Raw genomic sequence first — 12,476 nt, 5'->3', positions numbered from 1 at the left:
TCAATAAATCACCTCACATATTTCCACATTTCCAAGAAATATATAAAGAAATAAATGGTGGCTTGAGACTTTTGCACAGTACTGTAAATAATAAATAAATTAGCCGGCATTTTGCTGGTTGTCTGATATGCACCACTACCTGAATGAGTGATGAAATACATGTCACTGGAGTAGAGTTCCACCGGGAGGAGGCCCCGGGGCAGACCCAGGACACGCTGGAGAGATTATATCTCTCGGCTGGCCTGGGAACGCCTTGGTATTCCCCCGGACAAGCTGGAGGAGGTGGCTGGGGAGAGGGAGGTCTGGGCCTCTTTGCTTAGGCTGCTGCCCCCGCGACCCGACCCCGGACAAAGCGGATGACGATGGATGGATGGATGGATGGATGGAGTAGAGTTCAGTAGCAGTGCAGTGTTAGAACAGTCATAAACCTTGAGATTCCCCTGCATAACCCTTCCCATTTTCATTTTTAAGGGTTCTTTAATTCTCTTAAGGATATTACTGACTGGAGTGAGATAGTCCAAGGATCACATTCCAGCCCTCAGGCCATATTTAGATGATATAGCTGCATATTCTCATGTGAGTGTAATAAGTACATTAATGGGATGAAATAGAAAACTGTTTTTATCCAAGGTCTAAAACTAAGACATGAACTAGAGTGGTGCAGCAAATACTGTGTGTAGATGTGCGAGTGAACCGAAACTGTAATTGTTTGATATTAGTGTGTGGTGGAGGTGTGGTCCCGGGCTCGGCTGCAGGGGTGGAGTGGTGCAGTGGGCTCAACGGGGCGGTGCTGGGGAGGCAGGTGAGAACACAGCTGGTGGCGTTTGGACTGATAACAGTCTTCTTTCCGTTTTTTTAGTGAGGCGGGAGAGGTGTGCTTAAAAAAAGCTGAGACCGGCACTGCATCAAACTGTGTGTGTGTGGAGTGCATTCTACGTAGTTCTTTTCTGAATTGACTGAAAATGCCCAATTATGGCTATAGCATCCTGAAAGCGGGGCTTAATTTTAGAGGTGTTTTATATACTTCTTTCCATCAACCACACTTGTGCCAGCTATTCATGCAGATGTCTGAAAAAAGTATGCTATGTATTTTGTGCATAGTTTTCAAGTAGATCATGCATCTCTTGAAACGGGGAAACGAGATGAATGCAGCATAATGATGGATGCAGATTAATAAGAAGGAGGTAAAACTGATGTGCCATATATTCATCACATTTTATAATGTTAAGTTTCACATGTGTTGGGGCTTATGTGATTCAGTCAGTGTGCACTAAAGTTCAAGAGCGCTGGCACCACAGTAAGCCCTTTCCTTGGGCTTATCACACAAAACCATAAATGTCCAGATGTCCAGTCATAAATTAAGTTTATTTACATCACTGAAACTTTCAGATCGTGAGGCAGGGTACAACCTGGACAGGTCAAAAAGTCAAATATAAAGGCCCCAAAATAGAGCCCTGTGGGATCCCATTACTGTTTGATTCCTATTTAATATGGATGGAACTAGTGAGGAGTATTGGCAACTCTGACATTTTATTACAAATTATAATTGGGACAACAACAAAAAAACTGACAAATGTTCTCAGAAATATTTTGACGACTTTATTTAATTACCCTACTAAAACGACAGATAATTTATAGTCTCATTTTTTCCATATTTTTTGGAAGATTTACTCTCACAATGGCACTTCAACTGGGTTTTTTGTTGTATTTTTTCAGGTATTATAGTGTGTAATTTACAACACAGGCAATTTTACTTTCAGTCAAGTGAGAAGTAGTTTTTACAAAAAACAAACAAGTAACAACATGAACGAATGTAAGAGACTACAACAACAACCAAACTAGAACATTAGCTGACAAATACACGCAGAATGAGATGTGAGGGGTGATGGTGAGACCCTGGTGTTGGGAAGTAGCCGGTCCCTGGACTGTGGCGGCCTGATTCACAACACCAGCTGTCCCGCCCCACCGTGTCCGTGTCAGCAGATGGCGCTCTGATGGGTAAAGTTTTTTTTTCCAGTGGGAAACTGAGAGGCAGTTCCACCTCATTGCATCCTCCCTGGGTGCACAGAGTCAGCTATGCCTCTTCTTCTCTCTCCTAATCTTCGCTACATCTGTGGCAGCTGTGAAAAAAGAAAAAAAGGAAGAAGAAGATGCAAATTAGAATCCGAGGAAACCATCTGAGGCGAGCAGAGAGAGAGACGCCGAGACACGAGGGAACTTTCTCTGGGTTCCTCTTGTTGGGTTATCGTAAATCCAGACGTGAGCGAGATTCTGGGAGTCTCTGTCCCACCTCTCTACACCTGCCAGACATTAGACCACCCACAACCCCCGCTTTAGCTCTCCACAGCTCCGAAAACATCCTCTATGCAAATTTTATAATCACGCCACAGCGATGAAGTGCGTGTGTGTACGTACAGTGAAGAGGGGATATAAGCTTTTACTTAGCATATGAAATGAGTTGGGATTAGAGTGAGATAAAGAGCAGAGTGAAGAGCGGAGCGAGTATTACGAGCGGAGGGAGTGTTACGAGAGAGGTCACTCATAATTTTGCTTCTATGAAGCACTTTAAATCTTCCTGACTGCTCTCACAGGCTTTGGAACAGCACGCTGGGCTCGACTCAGTGATAAAGAACACCAGTGGTTTTATCCGTTATTGTGCACTTCAAATTAAAATGGTGGTGAATATCAGCATGATAAAAGAACATTAATGAGAGAGGAAGAATCACCTATCCACCCAGTGATCCCAAACCAGCGAGTCTGATTCCTCCAAAGTGTTAAACGTTTTCACTTTTCTAGCTGATGCTAATTTGTTCTGGAACAGACCCATTAAAGTAAGTCTGCAACTAGCTGTCATGTTTAATATAAATTAACCTTCCCATTATTTTCTTAATTAAACCATTAACAGTTTAGGAAACTGTGTAAACGTCACACAAATACCTACAATTAAGGTCAAAAATGAAGTGCTGTCTGGACTCCTCCCCCTTGATTAATAAACATCACTGTTTCACTCCTGGATCGCCCAGGCTGCTGCAGCTTATTTGATCTCTGCCTTAATTTGCTGACTTGGGAAAACTAACTTTTATATCCTGAATACTGTGCTCATAACAGCTTCCTGTGGGGGCTTATTTGGTGTAAAGCTGAGATGGAGAAGTAAAAGAAAAATAAAGCACTGCCTCTCATTCATCAGTTAAATGTTGCGACACATGGGAGGCTAAGCTAAAATCCAATTTCCAATATATGTACGCTTTCCTTCAAGTCTGCATCTTCAAATGACTATACTGACAGAGAAAGCGGTGTACGAGGAGTGTGTTCCCTTTGTGCGCGCTCTCTGCTTTCCTGTGTGTGTGTGTGTGTGTGTGCACAGCAGTTGTTCTTCGTCTCGCACTTGTTTCCTCGTGTGCTGCTGCTGTCCACTGAGAAATACCTCTCTGGAGGAAAAGTATGGGTTTATTTGTCATGAATAATTTGAGACATTACACAGTACAGTGGCCCCTTCTGCAGATAATTCAAGCATATACACATCAATGTAAAATAAAGAAAATGCCACAAACATCAAGCTTTAACTACATTTTATATTTTAACAGAAAACAGGAAGTGCATTCGTTTTTTTGCAGTTAGAAGCTGGATGCGAGATTTGCCGGGAAGGCTGCGATTAAAGCTGATTTATTAAAAACACTTCAAATGGTGCTTGGAGAATACATCCTGAGGAGTTGTAGACAACAACAAAAAACCAAACAAAACAGAATATTTCAGTATTGTACGTATTGTAAGTTGTTTAAGGGGAGTACGTCTACATTTAGACGTTCCCTTTGTCACATTTTCTCCATTTTGTCACCGAGCCATTAGATCGGAGGGCTCGGAAAGACGGGGATCTATTTCTTTGTCTTTCGCTGGACCGGTTTGAAGCTGACGGGAACGCGAGCAGCAGCTGAATTCCTTTAAATAGCCCTGCCTGCTTCATCATATGGTTGCTATGGCAGCCAGCCCCTCGTTTCAAGATAACGTCCACAAGCTAGGAGAGAGAGACCCCCCCTCCACTACCCCTCCTCCTCACTTCCCCACCTCCACCTGAGCACTATGGATCTACACAGCTGCTCGGCAGACAAAAAAAAAAAAAAAAAGCCATTTAACAGCATATACGAATAATTGTGTGCTCGCCGAGTGAGAAATAATCAATATTGGCGCTATACATGTGAGCGAGTTCTCAGAGGGCGATTCAGGAGAAGTGCTTATTGAAGAAAAGTGAGTGTTTAAGGCTTATAAGAGAGGGAGGAAAAAAATTGTTAAGGAGGCAGAGAGAAAGAGTGTGATGCAAAAATGAGCAGATCAAAAGTGAAACAGATGAGTGAACAGCTGGTACAAGAAATGGGGTGATGCTGCGAGAAATGGAGGGTGAAAAAAGAGGCTGAATGATCTGTGACATTTGTGCGAGAACGCAGGAACCGAAAGATAAGGCGGCGTAATGGCAGATCTATTCAAACGTGTCTCTTTCTTCTCTTTCAACCGCCGCTTTCTCCATCTCTTCCTCTGATTTCTGCCGCTGCCGGCCCTCCTCCTTTGTCTGCTCCTGCCTCTTCAGTTTTTTGCTTTTTTTTTTATTACCTTGAGCTCGCAATTAGTCATATGTTTAGCTAAGGGTCAAACAGGATGTTGCACGTTGCAGGATTGTAGGCATTGCAACTGGAACTACGTGGATAGAGTGGACTTTGCTCTGAGTGTCTCCACTAAGCACACTCACAAAACTACTGCGAAGCTTAAACGTGTGAAATCAATTACAGAGACAGAGAGAATCTGCTGGTTTCACGAAGCCAGGTTTAAAGAGTGCTTCTTTATTTATATCAGGATCTGAGATCAACAGAAACAAAACTGTCAAACTAGCTTATTTTTGGTAATTAAGTAAGTATGTGGTGGGCTGCATTTAACATTTAGCCCTGCATTTAATTTTAGATGGGCCCTTTGTAAAAAAAAAAGAAGCTTAGAAATAACATTAACTGAAATAAAACTGTGAGATTGATTGAAAAACCTCTTTTCAGGAGACGTGAGGCCTTAAATCTTAGGACTTAAAGGGCTTTGTTGTTCTTCGGCACCTAAAAATAATCAAAAATTTGCAAAACGTGCTCAGATGAATGAACATTAACCAAGCAGCTAAAGACAGACCTGATTTTTTGAAATCTAAAGAGCAGTGATATTTTGAACCTACCACAGCATAAATAATGACTACATCTAAAGCTTTGACAGAATGGTTTCAGCACACACGTGCTCAGATTTTCATGTAAAAGGAAGTCGAATTAGGAAAGGTTGGCTGTGAATAAAGTCTGCATGCAGAAAAAGAAAAACAGCAAGTCTCCAGAAGACGAGAGGAGAAGTCAAAAAGGAGTCGATAAAGAAGGCACCCTCAATTTCCTCTTAAAACACACAGGCGGGCTGATTGCATTTGAGAGAGTTGGGCGCGTCTCAGCATCTCCTAATGCGTCTGTAAATTGAGTTGGAAAATGACGATGTCTGTTGTCTTGGGAAGGAAGCCAGGGAGGCAAAAAGCTTTGCTGTGGAGAACATCCTCCCCTCTCTGCATTTTAGACCCACATTATTAACCGCAATACCCACTTCTGTCAAACTCTCCTCCTCTTTATTTATTTATTTTTTTTAGCAAATCATCACACGCTGGGGAAAACGAAGAAAAAAATGGTCACAATGATGATTTCTTTAGTTTCCCGTTTCCTTCCTCTTCCTCTTTAAATCAGATGATAACTGTCTGCGTTAATGGAGCCGAGCGGTCCGCTGTATGGCGGCACATCTTATATATTATCTCTAGAAAGGTACTGACAGGCTGCGAGGTGTTATTGCGAGTATAAATAGACGTGACTCTGTGTTTTGTGTGTCTGTTATTAAGGAGCTGTGGTGGTCAGCTCTGAGAGCAGCAGCGATAAAGATGCTGGCTGAGCATTTGCCAAGCATCCATTTCCTTTTTACTCAGGTCTGAAAGGCCGTCTGCCAAACACAGGTACACACACACACACACTCATGTCCTCATATTACCTTTTAGTCCAAAGTGAGCATCCATATAATTCCATTCAAACAGTTTAAGAAAACAAGATTATGTCTTTACTTCGGCCTCTTTAACTTTACCTCTTGTATGGCCCGATTTTTAAATTGTCCTTAGGTTAGCACCGAAAACCAGAAGCTCTTTTAAGTGAGTCTCTACTTGTACTGCTCTGTAACAGCACGTATAATTATCAGATATTATGACGGATAAAATATCGCAGGATGTGCGTTTGTCTCATTTAGAAAACAACACGGTGCGTTTACGGTTATCTGGTCCCCATTAAGAGTAGAAGGTAATTTCAGAGATCATATTCGACGTTTTCTTAAATTCTTCTATTTTTTTTTTTTTTAAAGCCAAGCTGCCTTTTTTTTCTCCCCTGGAGCCTCTATTGTATTTATAGGCATTAAGCTAATGGCTCCTTTGTATTGATATTACAGTAGTTGGCAGCGAGAGCGTAGGGGAGACAATTATACACTCAATCAATAGCAGATAGCAGAGGTATCTCACGTTCACACGCATACTCTCTTTATGTCACACACACCTATACATACACATCCACAGACACACCCCATCAGCAGGCCCGTCTCGTGTGAACGTACGGCGGCGCGTTACTCGTCTCCGTCTTTCCTCGCCGCTATTCGACAGGACGTTGTGTCCATGCCATCGCTTGACAAATGCACTGGAAGCGGCGGCAGAGATCTATATGTGTACGCCCGACCTTTGGCGTGCGCACGCGCACACACGCCGTCGCTCTCTCTTACACATGAGCACACAAGCCGCACACCCACACAGTCGCGATAAGGCCCGAGCGCTGGTAGTCATTTAGTTCAGCTTTGTCTTTTTAGAGCGTCTCCCTGATGAACTGCAGAAAAGGCGAGCACTTGCAGTATTTGAATTATTAGCAAAACGGCACAGCTTTAGCTTAATCCAGTGATGCTTATAATCTGTGTGTGTGTGTGTGTGTGTGTGTGTAGGCTAATAAGAGCAGAAAAAAGTGGGTATGTAAATGAAAGAATGCTGCTTATCTCTGTACAAAAGCGTGTGCGACTACATGTGTGCGTGTGTACTTAAGCAGGCAGCCACCTCTGGAAGCTGCTCTTTCTTAGATAATGTATCGAGCTGCTGTCAGAAGAGAACTGATGAGGAAAATGAACTCTGTGCTCTTTGTGTAAACGCATGAAGAGATCCGAGGATGTCAACAAACAAAATGGCCGTCAGTAAACCCCCACCCCCCTTAAGATGACAAGGATACGCCGCTTTTCGTCGCTCGGATTGTGACTGCGAGAAGCAGCCTTGTTTTATTAGCGGCTCTTTGTTCATTCACCCGCTTCGGCTTTTCCTCCATATTATCTGATTGTCTGGCCTTTGGGTTTAAGTGCAGATCTATAGGTTTACGATATGATTTTGGCACGGAGGCGTGCCAATGGAGCACTAACCCTGATGACTCCTGCGAGTTGCCAGTTCTGCGCAGGGCTGGGCTGGCTGTTTGGGCGGATGGATGGGTGGGTGGGTAGCTGGACGTGGTGCTGGCCGTGCATTTGGGTCCTGGACTGGCCAAGGCAGAGAGCTGTAAAGAAACAACAAAGTCAGCTTTTCGGCAGAACACATTCAGCACCTTAATGGCGATCTTGTGATAACGCAGATGTTTTGAAGATGGCCGCCGTGAAGCCGAAAGCCAAAAAAATAAAAATAAAAAAACGGAGATGTTGAGTCTTCTTCTCAAAGCTAAACGTCTGCGCTTTTTTACCAAAGCCAGGAAACATAATCATCAACTGTTACAGTAAGATGGTTTGACATAATGGCTCCTACAGTCTAGGTATACTGAGGTGGGTAATTATGGATTAGCAGAGCTCTCCGGCGAGCGGAGACTTCCCCTGACACAAAGCAAACGAAAAAAAAAAAAAAGCAAACGCAGGATTACTCTCATATAGACTTATCGCACACACACACACATTTATATACAATCAGGCATACAGACAGACAAATACACACACGCAGCTATACACGCCTCAAACCTACACACTCTTGTCGGCCATCACAGACGACATGCCGGCTCGGCAGCCATTTTGCAGGACTGTTCTGGAATCTTCAATTAGGGTAATTGTTGCTTACGCCGTCATTTTGCAGCGTTCCAGCCGTCACACGAACAAACCGCGCTGTGCCACTTACCTCATATTATCCAAAATATATAAGAGGACGCCTTAATTGTGGGTCTTCGACGTCTTTTTTGAAGTGTGTCTCTGCGTGGGGGGCCTCTCAGTGGAAACCCACGACACGTATGACGGCCGGCGTGTCAGTTGAGTGTGCAGCCGTGTGTGAACTCCACATGGCGTGGATGTATGTACGCTGCATGGCTCGCTGTAAACGTACATTACGGTGTTGGGTGTGTGTGTGTGTGTGTGTGTGTGTGTGTGTGGGGAGGGGGCACGCCCTACAGCTTGTCAGTGCTCACATATGGAGGATGAGGAGGAGGAGGAGGGGGAATGAGTGTGTGCATATGAGCTCGGAGAAAAGAGGAAATGGAAGAGTGAGAAATGGAATAAATTGAAAGGAGGGAGAGAGAAGAAAAGGACACTGAAAGAGAAACGTACAGCTCGTTCTTGTCACCACCATTTTCCCTCGCAGACTGTGCAGTTTGGACACCGAAAGCTTCATTTTTTGGGGAGGATATGGATGACTCAGATCTTACGATGTATAGAATAGCACTGAGTGACAGCCCACACCTGTCATGCAATTAATAAACCTCCATCTGTTTGACTTCGATGCATCGTTCCTTGTGTTCAGAATATGGGTCCCGTGCACTTGTGTGTCACGGGTCTGAGCCCGGTTCTTCCACCCTCGTAGACCCTTAACTTTCTTGTCTCACCCACACTGCGCGATCCACCACAAACCTGATGTGGGAAAAAGATGGAATAGTCTCTTCTTACGTAAGAGATATTTTTGTCCAAAGTAAACGGGTCATTCTGAATGCAAAAACCTTCATTAATTCAAGCGTCCAACTGTCTGATACAGCATTCCCCCCCTTTTTAAAATAAAAGCCCATAAAATGCTAATCAAGAGGACTATAAACTTCCCCAGACTGCACTCCCTCTACAAAGATCTGCAGTCACATGGGCAGAATTTAACAAAGGCCACCTAAGGATATGAGAACATCTATTACAGTAGCTGACACAAAGAGAGGATTGATAATTTAGTGTCATATGGACGGGGTTGAACCAGTTCACAGCCTTGTTAGAGGGAGGCTCTGCTGCTGGTGCCGCTGCTGCTGCAAGACGGCGGAGGGTTAGGGTGGGATGACGACCGGCTGTCAAATGGGACGGGTTGAACGAGGGTGTCAGAGAGGACCACGCGCACAGCGGCGCAATGCAACTCACACGTGTGATCTTCGGGAGACGAACAACACCATACTCATACGTGGCGCTCACGCGTTACAGTTTGCAGGTGTTTATGGAGCGTATACCATTCAATGTACGGACCCAACCCCCATCACCCCCACCCACACATCCACCCACGACACGAGACTGCACATATGATCCAACGCCCCTTTGTCTGGGATCATCGGTCAGTAACGGATTGGCACATTTATGTTCCTCATCTCTCTCTCTGTTCTATTTTTTCCCTGCCTGCTCGAACTCTGTCACATGCATGCATGTAGTCATGTGAACGGCTGATAACCCACTGCCCCCCCCCCCCCCCCCAGCCCGGACACACAGATTTTAACCCCGTTCTGTACGTCTATTACACATTACAGTAGTGTCATGACCGCCAACCACCCTCCCTCCCCCTTCCTCTCAGCCTCCGTGTCCTCAGAGCGCACCCCCACCCCCACCGACCGGCTGATCATCTGCTGTGACCGTGTCCTCCTATCACCGTGAGTCAGGAGTGTTCGACGAGGATGGGGTGGGAGGTGGTGGTGGTGGGCATCCTATTTGACTTTTTTTTGGGGCTTTTTCTGATCACATATGATTGCTGACAGGGAGAACTTTCCCACCCATTGGCGGAGGTGTGAGCAGTGGTGCTACAGCGCCAGACAGAGGGGACCCTTTGTCTCCCACCACCACAGGGAGGGATGGCGTACGTACGCACACACACATATACGCATATACTGTACATTCTGGCATGGCTACAAACACACACAAATCCACACACTCCACTCAGCTCCACTATTGTGTTAACAGCATCCCAAAAAGTGACACATGCCAGAGCACATCAGCAGCTGAACACCTGTGCATGTAACTCTGCCAATTCAACACATTCCTGCATGTGCAGTCACTTCATGTGTACAGCATGTGTATCAAAGTGTGTGTGTGTGTGTCCTCAGACTCACCTGGAGGCACCCCCGGAGTTGGTTGTCGTGGTAATGCAGCTTCAACTGGGGTTGCAGATCTGTGACACCTGATGTCCCTCCTCCTCCTCCCTTTCACTCTCTCTCTCTCGCTGCTGTACCATGGGATCAGCAGCTACACCCTAGCACTGACAGAAGAGGGGGAGACAGAGAGGAGGGGGTTCTTATCGAGCCACTGGTGGATCGTACCACCAGCCGCACCGAGCCAAGGGGACGTAAGGGGCCAGAGCTGACAGGGAGGGCCCGGCCGACTGCCTCCAAACCTCCCTGCTGTCTGCTCCGAGATGGTCTCTCCCCGCTCTGATTGGACGACGTGCTTCCTCCTTCATCAAAATGTAAAATTCCAAGACAGAGAGAGTAGTGCATCGTTTGTGTGTGTGTCTGTGTGTGTGTGAGAAAGAGAAAAAGAGAGAGTGTGCATGTGAGAGAGAGACAATGCAAGAGAAAAGAAGATGTGCATTTGAGAAATACTTGTCATGCAGACTAGTATGACTGTGGGCATGAATTTAAGTGTGTGAGTGTGTGTGTTGATTCGAATGTGTGTGTGCGAGTGTTTGCGCCTTTGCGTCAGGGAGACAATATACAGGATGCCATTGTCTGTGTGGGCGTGTGATAGAGGAAGAGGTAGTCGAGGGAGAGAGACACAAGACAAAGAGAGTGAGGGATAGGAAGACATCGTGAGTGTGAGTGTTTCAGTGTGTGTGTGTGTGTGTGAGAGATGGAGGGGGAGAAAAAGAAAGCAGTGTGTACGGCCTGAGAGATGTCATCATTAGTCTCTCTGCAGTGGTTGGTGTTGAGCTGCAAAGAGCTTGTCAGTCAGTTTCTGTCACAACATGTCACTGAGTGGACGCGTGTACACACACACACTTTCCCAGAGGGAGATCATGTCAAGATGGGGGCCAGGCTGCTCTGACAAGCACATCCAAAACCTCCCCGGTAACCTTTCACCCCCCCACTCCTCTGCCACACGCAGGATCAATCCCCAGATTCATATTCATATGAAGTGCAAACATCTGATTTTTGCAGGGGGGAGGGGGGCAGGTAGAGGCAGTAAAAAGGGCGAGAGAGTGGCAAGAGGCAGATGGCAGCCGGCGCTCACATACAGCCGAGTCTCATGAGAACTAACCGCTGAAATAGTGCTGACTCACTGCGCTCTGAAGGCCCTGAAACACACGCAGTCCAACCGCCATATCTCGTGTGTGTGCGTGCACGCAAATCTACCCCGAAAATGACAAAATCGACAGAGCGAGTTTGAGGAAAATGAGGCCACACAACGAATGGCGTTTTGCTGGCGTTCAATCGATCCTCGCGATCCCCTGCAGAGGGGAGTTTTACCCTCGCACATAAAGCAGACCTTTCCTTTTCCCTGGCTTTTCTCTGCCTCTTTCTCCTGCTGCCGATTTAATTACCTTCTATATTTATCGGAGCTCAAGATGCTATTTTGGTTTCGAGACTCTTGTCACTGATATCGGGAGGCTACATTATTCAGAGTGAGAGCACTGGGGGCCATCAGACAGAGCAAGAGCACTGCTGTTAACCCTATGGAGAAGGATGTGTCGCACGATGTGTGTGTTTGCGTGTTTGTTCCCTTTTGCTCATAACATAAGGTGTGGTCTGTGTTTCTCCTGTCTCCATTTTGTGACTACTTCATCTCAGATCTCTGCTTCAACCAGAGCATCGAGAGAAAGAAGACGACTGTTTCGCACGGGACGCACTAACACTGTCACCGACGAGTTACCACAGACAAAAACAAAGAGCCGCGTCCATCCTTGTGCACACGCGTGCACACAGGCAGGCACGCAGCGACAAACTCAGTAGGTATAGATCGCTGTCCTCCATATTTGGTTGTGATTTATGATTGCTCTTCAGCAGAGGCCACAGTCATCTGGGAGATGATGGCCATATTGATCTGATAAACAGTTTCATTTACTGCCAAAGCCTGCCATTTATACTCACACACACACACACACACCGAGCAAAGACACATAGGTTCACAGCAGGAATAACCCAGCTTTCTGCTTCATCAATTCCTCACCTCCTCCTCCACGTCTGCTTTTCTGTTTCTCTGCTCTTCTTCTTCTTCTTCTC

The 12,476-nt window shown here is 45.7% G+C and overlaps 1 long non-coding RNA gene across 1 annotated transcript; it reads right to left on the bottom strand.

Moving 5' to 3' along the window:
- Window positions 1–1,997: 1,997 nt before the first annotated feature.
- On the bottom strand, window positions 1,998–12,473 carry LOC309698640. The gene is made up of 4 exons (XR_014274142.1): window positions 12,424–12,473; window positions 10,371–10,516; window positions 7,480–7,610; window positions 1,998–2,120 (listed from the first exon to the last, which is right to left on the bottom strand). It is a non-coding gene; the product is annotated as an uncharacterized lncRNA (long non-coding RNA).
- Window positions 12,474–12,476: the final 3 nt, after the last annotated feature.

The sequence above is a fragment of the Aulonocara stuartgranti genome (assembly GCF_965226115.1).
Source record: "Aulonocara stuartgranti genome assembly, chromosome: 22".
NCBI classification, from domain to species: domain Eukaryota; kingdom Metazoa; phylum Chordata; class Actinopteri; order Cichliformes; family Cichlidae; genus Aulonocara; species Aulonocara stuartgranti.
The sequence above is the reverse complement of the archived record's forward strand: the minus strand, read 5'-3'. Positions and strand labels throughout refer to the sequence as shown.